The sequence below is a fragment of the Mycteria americana genome, chromosome 4 (genome assembly GCF_035582795.1).
Source record: "Mycteria americana isolate JAX WOST 10 ecotype Jacksonville Zoo and Gardens chromosome 4, USCA_MyAme_1.0, whole genome shotgun sequence".
NCBI classification, from domain to species: Eukaryota; Metazoa; Chordata; class Aves; order Ciconiiformes; family Ciconiidae; genus Mycteria; species Mycteria americana.
Genome location: NC_134368.1, coordinates 54,698,305 through 54,716,424, shown reverse-complemented (window position 1 = coordinate 54,716,424; position 18,120 = coordinate 54,698,305). Strand labels below are relative to the sequence as shown.

The 18,120-nt window shown below is 40.3% G+C and overlaps 1 protein-coding gene across 9 annotated transcripts in view; it reads right to left on the bottom strand.

Moving 5' to 3' along the window:
• Positions 1-18,120, bottom strand: part of BMPR1B (bone morphogenetic protein receptor type 1B) — a 295,110-nt gene that overhangs the window by 228,134 nt on the left and 48,856 nt on the right. Inside the window, exon 1 of one of the 9 annotated variants that reach the window (XM_075500601.1) lies at positions 8,377-8,581. The exons of the other annotated variants lie outside the window; for them this stretch is intronic. The gene's annotated coding sequence lies outside the window, so the exon portion shown is untranslated. Of the gene's footprint in view, positions 1-8,376; positions 8,582-18,120 lie in introns of those variants that run through there. 9 annotated transcript variants of the gene reach the window in all.

Here is an 18,120-nt window from a genome sequence, read left to right as displayed (position 1 = left end):
CCTGATTTTGTGTTACGCAAATGGTATATTTTCTGTGTATTTCTCACCTTTACAACAGTTACTTTCTCTAAAGACTGGAGGTTCAATAGCTGAATTTGAAATATTTGGCCCCGCTGTTTTTACTCACCTGGGTGAATAAATCCTGGCTCCACAGAAAACAGAAGAATTCTATTTATTTATTTATTATCAACTTCCTCTATGATACAGAAAGTCCTTTTTAGAATACTGCCAGGTACTAAAACCAAGTTTAGTATTTTCTTAAAACAGGAAGACTTGTAGTAGATGCGCTCCCCATTATATGTTTCCAGCTGTTATTTATATTACCAAGCTTTCCAGATGTCATGCTCTTCATCTTTTGTCCTTGTGGAATGATAAACTATATTCCTCTTACAAGCTCTTTTTTTTCTACCCTTATATTTAAATGTTTAAAATAATTTTTGAGAGAGAGATGTGTTAAATTCTTATTGTCTGTAGAGATTTCCAAGACCAGCGTTCACCAGTTCCCTCTTGCAAACTACCTAACGAAGAGAGAAAAAGGATGGAGTGCACTTCTGGGTGCGGGGATGTGGGTGTTGGGGGAAGCAGCATGGGGTTAAGTGAGCTGGAAATAAAACTAGAGGTAGTCTTGCCTCCAGTGAGCCATTTATATATATTGAAAGAAGGAGAAGCAAAGAACAAAACAAATGCCAGACCTGCAGGTGTGCTAACAAATTAAAACTGGAGCAGGAAAAAAAAAAATTGCTATATCCTTTCAACCTCTGCTTCACCTCAGCAATCTCTATGATGCAACCTTCATTCTACAGAGAATTGCATGCAGTCAATCTTATCCATACTACCCGTAAACATGCAGTGGATGTCTACACAGGTTGGCATGACTCCGCTGCTGTCCCTACCAGTTGGCACCAATTACAGGAGCCCCAAAACCATCCTAAGCTATTAAAAGATGGAGAAAGGAAAGAACTGGCTCCTTGCTTGACCACAAACACCAACTTGAAAATAGACATTACCTGCAACTACAAAGTATTTTGGTTCTAAAAGAAGCTTTCAACAGTATGTGGTACTGTCTCCTGGCTTCTCAGGAAAGCATTGAAGAGAGGGTTATATTCAAATAAATAATTTGTCTTTCTCTACCTATGTGATTTCTCTCAGTAAGAGTTACTGTAATGCAATGGAAAAGAGAGTACTTGTGAGGCTGTTGTGTGGTCTACGTCAAAAAAAGTCAAAACCATAAAATGTGTTCTTAAATCTCCAAATGGTATTTTATCTCTGTACATGTTCCACTTGGAATTTTCCATATCTAGTAAAAATGCTGTTCTTTCCTCTAACAGAAATTTTTATGTTATGTTACCAAGTTCCTTAAAACTAAACGGAGGAAGAAATTGAGTCATGTAGGTCAGGCATCAGTATTTTAAATACCCTATATAGAGCTTTCTACAGAAACTGCATAGTACACCTTTAAATAAAAAAAATTTAGGGTGTTTTTTCAATATATATAATACATAAGCCATGAGGTAGCTATGAAAAGGTTCGTGTTACAAGCCATGATTTTGGGGATTTAAAAAAAAAAAAAAAACAAGCTTCTATGCTTTGTGTCTGCAGAATGGAACAGTGAACTTTTATGACTGCAATCAATTTGTTTTCCTGAGAAAAAGACCAAGCAGAATGGAAAGATTGTTACATCCAAGACTTGTACTCATCACAGACATATAGTCTGAAGCAGAGCAAAGCAATCTCACAGACAGCAAGCAGTCAGGCAACACCACGCTTTCATAGCGGGGAAATAAGAAGGGTCTGAGACGTGCTTTAAGCACTGAAGGCCAATACACCACTCAAACATAGAAACTCAAAAACTGAGGAAGATCTTGTGAAACACAGGACTCCACAGAAGCGTTCTGGCAGAATAGGTCTTCGGTTTGGAGTTTACTCTAGCTTCTTCATAAACACGCTTCTTCGTAACCCAGAGACACCTCTAGCAAAAGGCTGATGTCAAGTATACTCTGTGGACAGATTTTATTGCCTTAATACTTCTCTTCTGTGATTAAGCCTCCAATACTGTAATCAAGAATTTAAACCTTTTTCTTTACTAGAAGAAAGCTACTAGTTCTTTCAAAAATTGCTTGGTAACTGAAGTCCCACTGAGCAAGCAGCAAGCACTTTGCTGGGGCAATAAATCTAAAACCTGTTACGGCAAACCAATGCTGGCCATCCTCCGCAGACTTGGGATCTGAGAGTTTGGGCCATGATTCCCACCCAGCTCTACAAGGCAAGCTTGCAGGTTGGTATTGTCAGCTCACAAAATCAGGAGAAATATAGCTGCATGGGATGACTACTCAGAAGACCCTGCCATCCTACACAGATTTTCCTCGCTGTGTAAGTCTAGTTTCTTCAGATAGTTCCCCAACAGCCACCTTCCCTACTAGAAAGAAAAAGTAGCCAGTCAGAACTCCCTTGGTTTTGGCAGCTGCTGAGCTTTTGTCCTGTGGACAAAACCTCCACGGTTGGTTCTGCAAGGGCTCAAGCCAGATTTCTTGCAGTTAAAGAGTTGTCCTGCAACAACCCTGCCCTGAAGTGACTTATCTTGAGCCATTTTTCCTCCTCGTGTATTTTTTCCCCACACTTTCTTATTAAACCATACATTTAGCATAGACATACAGTATCATTCACATACACACAGTATGCTACGTATACTGTAAGTATACATATATGTAAAGCATATATACAGTAAATACGTTATTGGCGACATTGACACACAGACCGCATGAGTGGCTCCAGCAGAGTTTTGCCCCTGTCCCAATAACTTCTCTCTGGTTTGCTGCGGCAACACCAGGTCAGATGACAAACCGTCCATTTACGGGATGTAAAGATCCAGCTCTTGGCCTTAAATACAACTCATATAGTGAGAGTTTTTCCCCATCAGCAACTAGAGCGCTCTAAACCGATGCACGCTTGCTTTGGGGGGCAAGAAGATCAGAAAACCGCTGTTAACACAAAAGACGCCCCTGCAGTCAATTTCGACCGTTGTAACTCCATTCCACACTTGCTAAACCTTTTCACCAAACCTTATTAGAAACAGAGCTCCCCCAGCACAGGAGGGAATTAGAGGGTTTCTGCAGTGCATTCACACCACGATGAGTTGTACTAGAGCAGCTACGTGCCGGAGTGTTTTCCACGGCCTTTATATTAAAGCAACTCACTTTACAGGTCAACGCTCTGGCAAGCTTGTTCCTTGGCGAGACTTGCAGCTTCCACAGTGGCAGAATGGAGTATCCACAGCTGTACCAGCTGCACATTTAATGCCGAGCACAGGTTCCCAGCAGCTTAAATAATATGAGTTCAGTGTAGCAGTCAAGACTACACATTAAGCAACCATGAGCAAAACAGGAGCAATTAGAGAACAGCTAGGGAGTGCTCAAATGTGTAACCAGATACTCTCACAGCCAATACATATCAATACAGCGTATAAAAACATGGTCAAGCACCACAGCTCTCTCCCTCCGAGTGTTATAGTTGGGTGGTCTTGCAATGAAAAGTACGTGTTAAATCACATCTTGTCCACCTATAAAGACAGCCAGCCAGAAACCGGCTCCCAACACTTAGAAATAGAAAGTGCTCTAATCAATGCTGCCAGTAACTTGAGTAACCCCGAAGAGGACATTTCCAGACAACGTGATGGCTGACCACAGCTTTTCACAGGAAAGCAGCACTGGAAGGGACCTCCTGAATGACAGGTCTAATGCACGATTTCCTCCTTTCACGCCAAGAGGGGAAACAAGGCTCTCTCCATACATAATTGTGGAATGCTCTATACCTACACATCTATACCTTGACAGCTGCTTTGCTAATAACATCACACATTTTCTGCTACTCCCAATCCCGTCAGGTAATATGAAGCACTACTAGTAACTGAACTACTGCAATAAGGACTCCAAATCATCAAGTCATCAAAAAAAATTGCTCCAATTCACAGGTCCTAAAGGAAAAGATGAGAATAAATATATTCAGGTATAGGCAGACAAAGTTCCTGAGTGATGAAGAACAAACACTAACACAATGAGCAAGTACTGTGTAGAAGTATTTTTTTAAAAGTTACATCCACCAGATTACCTGTGGAAAGGATAGATTTTCAGAAAAAACTTTAAAATGCAGATGGTTGAATATGCAAAGCAACTGCTTCCTAAAATGTTGAGGAATAGGACAAAAAAGGCAGCATGGGGAAGGTAGCTGTGAGGGAAGTCAGGCAAGGATTGGAAGACTGTGCTGGAAGCTGGAAAGACTATAAAGTTGCTGACAGCAAAACACAGATAGAAGCATGGAGATGAAATATGTGTAGAGAAGAAAGGAAACGGGAAGGACAGCAACATTTCTGATGGGCTGCAACATCAGACACATGAAAGGAAAAACACATGCAAGATTTCAAGGCATCCATTTTCTTCCTCCTATACTAAAGGAATGTCAAGAGGCAACAGATTGAACAGAAGTCAAAACTTAGTCAAAAGCCATGGAAGAAAATGATCATTCTTCTGCCAAATGACTCTTCACCCCATGATTTTAAATTTCTGGGAAATGTACATTACTTTTACTGTCAATTGGCTTGTGCTTTTTATGGCTTCTTGGGTAATATTAATAGGCCAGTGAATTCTACAAGCAGTTTTAAAGAATGTTTACCAGGCTGTTTCCAAGATTTCTGGAGAATGTGAATTATCAAATATGTGTTTTTAATATAGGAACTTATAAAGCAAAAAACTGTATTTTTTTTCTTTGAAATTAGTTAATGGATGTGAAAATAAACACAGCCAATGTAACAGCAAAATTCAACAGAATTTAATAAACTCAAGATAGGACTAGATAATTTACGTCCCAGAGCTCTGGAAACACTGGCACATGAAGCAGGAGGTCTTAAAGAAAATATTTTAATAGGTCTCTGATGTTAAGGGTTGTGCCATCTGATCGGAAAATAGCAAATATAATACCCTTAACTTGAGAAATAAAAAATGCAATCTGGGAAAAGAAAGTCCAGTTATTCTGATCCCAGCAGAATGCAAGGCTTTAGAACAATTACTCGGGGGGGGACGACGTTGAAGAGATGGAAGTAAACAAAGGAATATACTTCTATCTGTATTTCCAAAAAAATGAATAATGTCAGACTAACTTGATTTTTAATTTTTTTTTTTTTTTTTTTTTTTTTTAATGTGAGCATCTCTAGTAGACATCGTTTATCTGGTCTTCAATAAGGCCTATGATAGCGTGACATATAAGGAATTTTTTAGTGAACTCAGAAACAGAGAGGAAACTTGAAGTACATATTAGCAGTACGAATGAACTGACTAGCTTACGGAGTTTTAAAAAGGGAAAGCATGCACCATGTGGAGATTATTAGTGTACTTCCACAAACATTTGTTCGGAAAGTCATTTTGTTTAGTACTTTTTACCAATGAACTTAGCAAGTTAAAAAAACCAAAACCAGCAGTACCTTATTAGAAACAGCTTTTAACACAAAGTTAGGACATACAACCAACACATAGAAGGACCATACAGAATATCACACAGAATTTAATGTGTAACTTTGAGATACCTGAGCATGAAGTCCTGTAGCATAAAACGGAAGGCTACGTGCATGGAACCACCAGAAAATGAAGCTATTTATCAACTGGAAAAGTTCAAGGAGGGAAAACACCTTGTTGACAATACTCATTGATAACAGATTGACTGTGACCTGACAGCATAATGCAGACACCTCAAAGGCAAATATGATCTGAAAAATGTATCAGGAGTCATGTGTCGAACAGAGATAGGAAAGCATTAGTGCCACTGTACTTCAGGAACAGCACATGATAATCTGGCCATTTACACTCCAGAAAACTGAATACAAACCAGTGGCAGAGGAGGACTTCCAGGATGTTACAGGAGCAGAGAACCTCTCTCAAAGGAGGACACACACACAAAAAAAAAAATTAAGCAAAACTAGCCCAGCAAAACAAATGGTGGGAGAATGACTTCTCTCTACAAGTGCCAGAAGACAACAGACACCAAAAAAAAGACACCAAAAGACACCAGAAAAACTTGGCTTGCTGCTTGCGAACTTTCACAACTGGTTGCTCAGACTAGGAACCTGACTGCTGATGCAAGTTTCCCATTTGCTGAATTTGGTATTTTACCTATACCATTTCCACCTGATCACATGCAAATCTGCAAAGAGCTTACGTTCCCCCTTACAGGGAAGTTTAATCCCACTGAAATGAACAGAGTATGAAAGCCAGAATCTAAATCCCAGACACCCAAATAGTAAGAATTCCAAAGGAATTCAGACATACAATTCTTAAAATCTTTTGATTGGAATCCAATATTCAGTTCTGTTAAGGTCCCGTTGAATCACCAAGCTGAACTAAACAAACAAGAATAAAAGCCTTCCTATCCCTCTTACTGTACAAAAGACGACTCACATTTGTCTGCCTGTGGTGCAAGGTGAATGACTTCTCTATCAGACAGGAAGATATGACTAGACTATTTGGCCTCAAGAAACCCTTTAATTAAAAAAGGCACACATAAAACCAAGTTGAATTGTTCAAACTGGATCCCTGAGGTGAAATTTGGACACTTCTAAAAAAGACAGGCCGACCTCCACAGGTGCTGAACAATCCCTCTGCATTTAGTTTTGGCTTATGTTGAACATGGGGTTGAGGTTACCCATGAGAATGAATCCTTGGTCTCATTCCGATGCTCTCCTGGCACTCCCTACTTGGCCTAGCCCGTGGGCTGGAGCAGCTGTGGTCCGTAAGTCAGGGCAAGGGTGCATTTTCACTGTTATGGGGCCACGTAACACCTGCCTGTGCCATGAGACCAAGACTGTATCCCTTGAATAAGCAGACAGTGAAAAGCCTTCTTACCGACTTTAACATATTCACTAGTTTGACACATCTCATAACCTGTTTTAATCAAGACAGTTCTGCCTGTTTTTACTCTGTTGTTCATTTTTGGAAGTTATTCAAATATTTCTTTCTGTTCCAAACCGTAGCAGACTACTAATCCAATGTCTCCTTGTTTTCTTCTCCTCGACACCCTCATTTACAGCCCTCAAAAATACTGGCATAGCTTTAAGTGCAGCCTTGGGCTGGACTAGGGATACTCTTAGTAACACTGAAGTTTTATAAAGCTAGGATATGTGGAACATTCCTTTACATAAATATGCAAGATGTAAATAAAATTTTATATTTACGTAGAAAATTTTCCTTTCAATAGAAGATTTCTTGGGCTCCTATTTGGACTAAACAGAACTGAAAGCAGACTTGGCACAGAAACTAACTGCTCTTCATAACAAATGGAAAGTAAGAAAATGCTTGTAATTCTTTTACTTCCTTCCAGCTCTTGTTCAAACCATCTTATTAAGTACTTTTGCAGTTGCCCCAAAAGGAAAAGTAATTTAAACAACAGATTTCAAAAGCCTCTTTCAATATATAGTTCTCATAAATGTTGTCTCTCTGATCTGTTTTATTGGACTTTTTTTTTTTTCAACTCTCTAAGGTCTACTGTTAAAAAACAAACAAAAACTTCTGAGATTATATATAAATGCTCAAAGTGGGAGAAAGTGCTTCCATACTTGAAATTTCTAATAGCTTTATGTCCATCCAAAACATCTGGAGAGAAATGAGACAAACATTGAGAATAAGCTACTTTAGGAAGGATACATGGTCAGTGGATGAAGAAGATAAAGGCAAAAGGAAATACAGAATATGAAAGTCAAAACAAATGAGAAGGGGGAATAAAACCTAAGATTTAGTTTTCAAAAGGAAGTGTTCAAGAAAACCCAAAATGTGAAAACAGAATAAAAGACAGAAAAGTTACAAACTTCAAAGATCACCAAGTTCTGTCCTGTCACGGATGTATGCAACATCCCTATTCCACTCACTTAACTGACTTTAATTGAAAATTCCTTAAGCATCATATCTTAGGCACTACAATATATCTGACAACGGGCGATGGTTCAGCAGAGAGGTGTTACTGGACAGCTATGGCACCGATAAATTGGTGCCTGATGCTTAATACTAACATCAATACAACAACTTGCCTGAACAGAGTTGGGCTGGGCTCTTCGGTTATGGCATGCAGCTAAATACTGTACACTGAGGGGAAAATACATGTCCAGGAGTGGAAAATTTAAGGCTAACTTTCAACCAGGGCTGAAGTAGATGTAGTGGAATGCACTCTTTCCTGAACATGAAACATGAAGGAAACCAATGTGAAAAGGCAAAAAAGTGTTCTTTCTTCCCTTCTGCTTTGGAAGAATGAGGCCTTCAAATGGTTTCTCGTTAACTTTCCCAGTCTGTGTTTGCTTTTTCCATGAAGACTCAGGAAAAAGGGAAGTATGTGGTGGTAACTGACCTGTAAATTTATATACTACTTGAGGGGAATTCCATCCATTCCTGTACCCTGGCTATTTCCATAGGTACCAAGCAGACCAGTTTGAACGCTCTTATTTCATGTCTCCTTATTCCTCCTCTTGGAGGCAGGTCGTTTTTCTCAAGAGATCTGTTGCCGAGACCTCCACCACCTCACCATTATCAGAACTAAGGTCCAACACAATGAGTCAAGTGCTCTGTGGATGCAAATACAGTGAGAGGTCATGTGAAACATCATCTTCCCCTGGACAACACTACAGGTCTACCAAGAAGATGTGCTTAATGCTCTTCTGCTTGCCCAAAGCTTCTTTCAGTCCAACACTATATGCAGACGATGCCCAAAGAACTGTGGTTTATAGCCCCCTTCCCTTTTTCTCTCCTAAGCATGCTGACATAAACATGCACCATATAATACAATTCCCTCAAAATATCAAACATCAAGCAATTCAACAAAACAGAAACTAAAATGTACAAATTAAATGTTAGAGACAGATTTCCCCTTCTTTGCCACTGCAAAGTTAAAAGCTCTGACCCTGTAAATCTTTTAGCCCTTAGACTCATGAGCTAATGGTTAAAAACTCATGGTTAAACACACAAGACCAATCATAAAAAATGATAGGCAAAAATCTGCTTTTTATTTGTCTAAGAAAATGCTGTCAAAAACACTGCAAAAAATTTACATAGCACTCCCTTGTACTTACTGCCTCTCTAATTCAACTGAAAACAAAAATTATACTCCATACATGAAAATGCTTATTACATATTTCAGTCAGCCACATTACTGTGTGGATTTACCACAAATTAAGACCTCAGTTATTTAAGAAGGCTCCGAAAGCATTTCTGCTGCTTTCCGTAAGACAGAGAAATGAACATAAACTGATGGCAAAAGTAATAGTCCTGAAGTAACGTTCAACTTTTGAAAAGTCTGCCTGTTCTTCCTCTGAAGTCTGTACTGTTAAACATCGGCAGACCGGTTCCGCCCTTGAAACATTTGCAGTCTGACCAATTTTGGAGTCATTCACAAATGCTGAGCTAGAAGCAAGTGCCAGAGAAAGGTAGCAAGCACCTGTGCAAGGAGTATTTTTAACCTCAACATTAATTCCCAAAGCAACTGGAAAAAGCTGTAGGACCCCTGGCTAGTACTACAACTCGGAGGAAGAATTGGTACTTAAACTGACAAATACTCACCAGTAAGACTGGATTCACTTTGTCAGGCACTCCAATGCCTTGTCAGTCATAACCATTCAATTACCGACTGAATGAATAAATAGCAGTAGGACCAAACCACAGATTGTTCATGGTCAGGAAGAACTAAGTTCATGTTTAGGCTTTATTGCTCATACAATCTTGCCTAGAGAACTGCTCTACTGTTTGCACTCTGCCGTTTACGCTCATGTTTAAATAAATAGCGCTACATAAAAAAAACATTGTTTAAAAATCAAAGGAAGTCAAATGCAAAAACATTTCCAATCCCTGAGTGTTTTACATTCAAAGAGTCACCCTTCCTATGTAATAACCTGGCCACTAGTCTTCATGTGGACAGATTTCTCAAAGTTGTTACAATGATCCAAAAAGCTCATCATAATTGGGCTTACAGATATAGTTATGCTTCAGAGGGTGATGCTATGCACAAGTGAGGAAAGAGATGAGTGATGCAGTGAACAAACTGGATACTTGCAGCAAGCCTGAAAGCAAGCTAAGCGTTACAGTATGTGGAACTGATGGGGCTTGGCAGAGCTATGAATGAAGCAAGAGAATCAAGAGAACAACATGGCTTGAGAACAAAGTAAAAACCAGATTCTAAGAAATTTAGCTCATCATGTAGCAAAACAGAATAACAATTTGCAGCAAGACAGCTGAACGTGACAACAATCAAGACAGCAAGTCACCTTTTTCAAAATGGGAAATGTAAACCCAGTACAGAAAAATAATAAGCTGACAAAATAATTCTCCCAATAACACAGTGTAATTTATGAACAGATGTTTTACAGGAATAAGCTAGAAAGTTATAACAGGATGCTGCTTTTTTTTTTTTTAAATAAGAATTATTATGACATTATTCTTCAGTAAGGCCCATGCCACTTCACCTTCGTTCCTAAGATTCATAAACACTTCTAGTTCGGAACAGAGAGAGGGATAAAAATTATGTTGCTGTCAGCTTTGGTAACTTTTCCACTAGCTTTGGCATAATACTAGAATTTGGTTTCATAAAAATTAATACTTGAGTCCAACAAAGTGTTTCTTTTAACTTATATACACTCAAATAATGGAGTGCAAGATTTTGTACACTCTAAGGTATATAAAAATGTATGTTTTAGCTGACGGTAAAATAAAACTTCTTATATTATCTTGAAGAAAAAAGTTACCATAAAGGCTTCTTCATGAAATTCAAAGGGGCATATTTTCAGCAACATTGTGAAAATGAATTCTTCTTGAACAAGAAGATACTAAAATTTATGTACAAAACAGCACAACTGATGATACATAAATTAGCACGCGCTTGATCAGTTACACACTTCCAAAATGCATATATAGTTACATTCAGGAACATTTATTAATATCTTAGTAAATCTCTTAGTCATCTGCTGATGACTTTTCAGGGCAATCTGAAACTTGTCCCTCAGCTGAATTCCACCGGATCAAAGCAAAAGACATCCAGAATACAATTTAGTTGCTTCACTCTATAACTGCACAGCTAACTTAAGATTTGCTAGCCCTCAAATTCTCAAAGTTAATAATTACAAGTTGTACTTGACATCTAGCTAACTAAAATGTATTATGTCCAATTTTTTAAGATAATACCATCCTTAACTTTAAAAAATGGAGATCCGAGGTATAACTGCAACTGTTCATACATGAAGAAATGTGTCAAGAGTCCAAGCCCGTCATAGCTATCCAAATAATTGAAGTATGTGCCTGTCCATATGCATTTCACCTTTATATCACAATTAGTATGCTGTACTCGGGGCTCTTTTAGACTTATCTTCAAGGTAGGAGTCACGCTCCCTATATATGTCGTACAGTATTTGGCTCCTTCTGGGAGCTACTACAAGCAAATAGGAACAACTTTACGATGAGTTATTCCCAGGCACCCAGCATTGGTTCAGCTTTCACACACACACACTGGTTTTGGAACAAAAGAGGTTTGAGACCAAGCCCTTTTCAACCCAAAGACATATGACCCATCACCATCAGCCCAGGAGGAAGAGCTAACCACCATGGAGTCACTGGTCTTAAGGAAACAGCAAAGGCATTTGGAGCAGGGTAGGCAGAGTAAGAATGGGACTACGATCCCAGAAAAAGAAGTGTTTCTACTACTCATGCATATTCATAAGAGAAGAAAATAATGTAAAAATCAAAACAAGGTTTCTGACTTCTCCCTGTAACTACAAAAGCATCCTTTACAGCGGGAGGAAAAAAAAAAAAGGGGGAGTCTGCTTTTTGCTGTTTCTAAAGGCATCTTTGGAAAACCTTGGCTTTGATACGGGTGCTGGCCAGTGGTAAACAAACTCCTTATTGGTCTGAACTGGAAAGGGAGAACAACTTACCCCAGTGCCAGGAGCCCTGCATCCCAGCCAAGCCGATCTGATGCATAGACAACACCTGGTAAAAGCCTCAGGTAGCTGTCGACCCCTCCAGTTTGGAAACCCTTCTGCAGCTGAATGTCGCCGAGACATAGCACATACTCCTTTTATTCAGTATATCTCCCAAGCTGCATGACCCAGCACTGAGCAATTCCATCACCTCTCTCCAGAGTTTTCCACTGAACTGCTCCTCAGAGGGTCATTTCTACCTCGCTCGTAACTCTTTCCATAACAGCACAAGCAGGCCTGCAGGGTAAGTACAAACTTTGTCCAGGGATGGGACCTGACCTCACTCCACAACAGCTGTCTGAAGTGTCAAGGGTGTAAGAGGGCTCTCCAGTCACTGTAAGTACCTGCAGAAGCCCACTGAACACCAAGAAGAGTCAGGCCTAGGAGAACGCCAAGGGCGAGATACCATTTCCAGCTGCAGAGGGATGTGGATCTGCAATGCTTGAAGAGCACAGTTAGCCAGCAAAACAAAGGCTCAGTTCAAAAGCATTTGCATGTACGAAGAAGCTGATGAGTCGTTTTGATGCTCACAGAGATTTCTGTGGACCAAGACCTGTCAAAACAATTCTGGCTTTTGTACAAACTCCCAGGAAAACCAGTAAATTTTTATTAGATTTAAGTAACATTCATCACTCTTGCTATAGCAAAGCATCAAGAGCAACTAACTCTCCATTCCCAGATTTTAGCATAGGAACTACATGGGGAGAAAAACCAATCAGTGATACTTGAAAGTATTTTACTTCATCTGACCACAGAATCACAGAATCGTATAGGTTGGAAAAGACCTTTAAGATCATCAAGTCCAACCGTTAACCTAGCACTGCCAAGTCCACCACTAAACCATGTACCTAAGCACCACACCTACATGTCTTTTAAATACTTCCAGGGATGGCAACTCAACCACTTCCCTGGGCAGCCTGGTCCAAGGCTTGATAACCCTTTCAGGGAAGTAAAATTTCCTAATATCCAGTCTAAACCTCCCCTGGCGCAACTTGAGGCCATTTCCTCTCGTCCTATCACTTGTTACCTAGGAGAAGAGACCGACACCCACCTCTCTACAACCTCGTTTCAGGTAGTTGGAGAGAGCAATAAGGTCTCCCCTCAGCCTCCTTTTCTCCAGGCTAAACAACCCCAGTTCCCTCAGCCGCTCCTCATCAGACTTCTGCTCCAGACCCTTCACCAGCTTCGTTGCCCTTCTCTGGACACGCTCCAGCACCTCAATGTCCTTCTTGTACTGAGGGGCCCAAAACTGAACACAGTATTCGAGGTGTGGCCTCACCAGTGCCGAGTACAGGGTCACGATCACTTCCCTACTCCTGCTGGCCACGCTATTTTTTAATACAAAAAATATATTATATAATATGAAATATAATAACAATATAAATATAAAATAAATAATATAAATAATAATACAATTATACAAAAAATATCATATATAATATTAGAGTGCTTAACACACAACCTAAAGCTAAGTTTCTCAAACAATCCTTTGTAACACTAAGCCCCATAATAAACACTTACAAAAATGAACAAAATAGTTGACAATCAACAAAATGTTTGTTTTGTTTTAATTAACGATTTACAGTGGAAAAGAAACAGAAAATACATAAGGTTTTCTCAAATGCTATTAAGTATCTTCATGAACATGGCATATATAGCATGTTCATCATACTCCAAAAAAAAAAAAAATCAAAAAAAGACAAATGAGAAACCCTCTTCACCACCAGGAGAGGAGCTACACCACTTTGTGGGGGAAAGTGTTATTGTACAGTAGCTCATATGCACGTAATAATTTTGAAACATGCTGACATGTCACACGCTACACCAGACAAGCGGCTTGGCTATTGCTGCTTGCACTGAATGCTGGATTTGCTGAATATAAACATACATATCAGTGGTTCTATACCTTGAGATCGCAGAAAGTTGATGTTGAGAGTCCCGACTGACTGGATTAATTTTGTCTGCGGCCAAGCATAACACCGCTTTAGAGGCTCACACTCTATCAAGGGAGAAATTCTAATTGGATCTAACAAAGGGCTCACTGCTTAGGCACATGTGTTAGAAAATAGTTTCCACATCACATAAACTTACTACTACGGAGAATTATAAAAGGACATTTTCAGAGCTCTGGAATAATGATACATTATATTACATACATTGCTTTCAAGTATACCGCTTTCAGGAAAGTATCATGTAAGTTATGAATAATGCGTTTACTCGGGTAACAGCAGGTATGGTGAACCAAGGCCGTATTCAGACACCACTACTGGCGTTCATTTGTGCTACGCTTTACTACAGGAAAGTGTGGTGGAAGATGCTTCACAATGGAAATATCAGAATCTTAATATTTAAACTTCAAAATGATGCAGTAGAAAGGAAAAGGTGATAAAAGGATGATGAAAAACAATCTAAGGAGCTATGAGGGCAGAAAAAGCAAACATTTAAATTGTGGGAACAGAAAAAAATACATCTCAACCTCCCACTAAAGCCATCTTTTGTGTCCCTCTCCAGCTCCCACTTCTGTGACAGGCACATCAGTCTTCCTGACTAAATGTGCGGAATACCAGAACTGCTAGAGTACCACGCTGCTACTAAACCCACAATACTAAGCCCATCAACCTTTCTTCACCAATCCATGCCCCTCTGCTCATGCATCTCTCCCATCTATTCTCCAACAGGAATAAGCCTACCTGGACACCCCCTCTGCTTCAGCAACACGGGAGGGAAAGGTTGGCAAAGCAGAGCACAGGAGAATCCCCCACCATCATTGCCCAAAATCTTCAACATTATCACAGTAGTCCATAACATCTTAATACTTTTTTTTGGTAGGAGTACCAGGAAGGATTCAGAGGTTATCAAATATGATTTGACACCATGATATCATGTAGTTCTATTGTAATTAGTCTATCTTTTGCCTACAGTCACTTTAGTTATGCTCAGAAGTTGGGTACAGCGGAGAACCTGGGCCTGTACGCTTTGCAAGCTAGACCCTATGGTTGAGAGTTGCAATGTATGGTGTGAAGCAGATGTATGGTGTGACAAGTCAGGTGTCTAGAAGTCTGAAACTTCTGAGAAAACAAATGGATTGTCTAGCTGCAAGCAACTCATAATAAATTTACAAGAGAAAGTTTTTACATTATTTAGAGTTGCCACCATTGATTTGTTCTCAGTAGCATCTAGCCTAGGAGCTCCCCTTATCTCAGCAAAGGGAAAAGTGTTCCTGACCCCAAGACATGCTCCTGATTATGATGGGAGAAGGAGAATACTGAATCAAGACTGACCAGGGAGGAAAAAAAAGCAGGTACTGTAAAACCAGGACACGTTCTGCTGGGAAGCCTCACTACAGCCACCCCCCATGGTCAGGGATCACTCCTGCGCCACGTAATACTAGTCCCGTGCTGCTACCACTGGAATTTCAGTAATGGGGACACACATATAGACAGACCAATTAACCTTGGCGGGGGGGGGAGGAAAGGCAAAAAAGAAAGCACATCACACCAGAAATCTTCTGATTTGGCTCTGGACTGAGCACACTGGCCATTGAAAATACATCTTCATTTTGCATTTCCTTGCCCTTGTCCGCATTAGCCCACCAGCTGCCCAACTCGCATTCCCTACACTACTGACGAGGAAACTCATACTGGTTTTGGCTGGGATAGAGTTAATTTCTTCATAGTAGCTCGTATGGTGCTGTGTTTTGGATTTGTGCTGAAAAGTATTGATAACACAGAGATGTTTCAGCTATTGCTGAGCAGTGCTTCCACAGAGTCAAGGCGTTTTCTGCTTCTCACCCCACCCCACCAGCGAGGAGGCTGGGGGGGCACAAGAAGCTGGGAGGGGACACGGCTGGGACAGCTGACCCCAGCTGACCAAAGGGCTGTTCCACACCATATGGCATCATGCTCAGCATATAAAGCTGGGGGAAGAAGGAAGGAAGGGGGGTACGTTTGCAGTTATGGTGTTGGTCTTCCCAAGTATCCATTACACGTGATGGAGCCCTGCTTTCCTGGAGGTGGCTGAACGCCTGCCTGCGCATGGGAAGGAGTGAATGAATTCCTTGCTTTGCTTTGCTTGCGTGCACAGCTTTTGCTTTACCTGTTAAACAGATATACCTCAACCCGTGTTTTCTCACTTTTTCCCTTCCTTTCTCTCCCCCTCTCTGCTGGGGAGCAGCGAGCGAGTGGCTGCATGGGGCTGCGCTGCCCACCGAGGTTTGCTCACAACAAAATGTCACTACAAACCTTCCCACTTAGTGCCTTGCTGCAGCTACATCTGCCAAGAAGCAAATAATAAGTAAAAACACATGTGAAGAGTGACACTAGCTTTGCCTGCCCCAGCTAACATAGCAAAACAAAGGCTCAGAGGGCATTTGATTGCTGTCTACCGGCATATCAAGGGATGGGCGGGAAGACGCAAACAGCAGAGAGGAAAAAGCAGCATATATGCTAAGGGCAATGTCACGCATTGTGCGTGAACCAGTTGTGATGATGTTCAGGTTGGAAATGAAAACAAAGGTCCTCATGGCTCCACAGCTCAGCATGAGAAAACACCCTCCTCACAGGAGAAACAGAAAGCAGACATTCAGCCTTTAGAAGAAGAAACTTGCTACTTCTACAAAAGGAATTGTATAGTCAATGAAAAGGCAGAGAACTGGAAAGTGACCCAGGAAGTCTCACTGGTCTGCTGCCAGGAAAGACTGAAACAGAAGCCCAGAGCATGAGGAGCTCCTCTAGGTAGCTTCTGATGGAGCAGTCAGCTTCTAATTAGGATTCCTCAAGAGAGGAAGGAATTAATCTCAAAAGCTTATTTTGATGTTGGGGGCCCTAAACCCTAGTAGAAAGCATAGTTCAACCTCTGCATCTCAAACCATTCCTAAATAATAAAAAAATTAAATAAAAAGGAGTGGGACTCTCGCAGAGATCAAATAAGTATTTCATTTAAAAAGGTGTAATTTATCTCTCGTGTATCCAGCTGCAAGCCCTAGCATTATTTTGATACCGCAAGGAAAAGGACCCTGGATTTACAAATGTTCATCGCTCTGCATTAAAACACCTTACTGTTAGGATAGGACAAACTGAACTGTCTTCAGGAGGGTCCATTTCCCACCACTGACTACACAGAAATGCTAGAGAATTAAAGTTAAGTGAGATGAACCCCAGTTACAAATGCAGTGGCACAGAAAGAAGAAAATCAAATGGACAGACCCAGACACAGTTTTCCCTGTCAGAACAGGCCAATAAAAAACCTAGTAAGTAAGAAAGATAATAAACGGGGACTTCACTGGCAGTTAAGGTGTGAGAGTCTAAGCTCCTAGCTTTACTATTATACTTAGTAAACCACCTTCAAGTGAATTACAAACTCACTTTATTTCTTTAAACTTCAGAGGAGAACTAATTCCCAAATTCATGGGTGAACCACAGTAACTAATAGCTCATAAATTATAATAATGATTTTTAAAGTCTCTCTTCTGTAGCCCTTAAACAAGATTTCATTTTGATTTTATCCAGATATTCTTCATCAGTGTTCTCAAGCCACCCTGGAGGGGAGCTGTGACTCACCCATGCCCCTGAGCTTGTGGCTGCTTTCACCAGGCTGCTCTAGTGTTGGGGTGGGGTGGGGGGGGGTTCAACGCTAAGCAAGCCAAGAACTCCCCAGGAACATTACACACACAGTGCTAAGCCTTTCCTACCAACCTAGCGAGTGGGAGTTGAATTATCTTGTCTAGGGGTTTCTTGTTTTGCTTTGCAACATAATGTTCAGACAAAGACTTTCTTGGGCTTCGCAGAGATGGAGGTAAAGGAGTGGTAAGACAAGGTTTTGGCTTGCCAAATGAAATTATGGTCCTATTAAAAAAAAACAAGCAAGCAACTAATAGGAGCCCAATGACATAATATAAACATCTTAGTTTCCTTCAGTAGATTAAAGGCAGTTCATAAAAGAACTCGGAAAAATAGCAAAAAAAAAAAATCAAGATATACCTCCACCTCATACACATTTAAAACTTAATTTTAAACTTTTCCACTGCTGGTTTTTTTTTTAATAGACAAAAATCCTTTAGAAAGGATCATAGAGAAAGGTAATATAAATATCAGTGCATGTTCTAAAGAAATAAGTGAGCTGTGTTCAGGGCAACA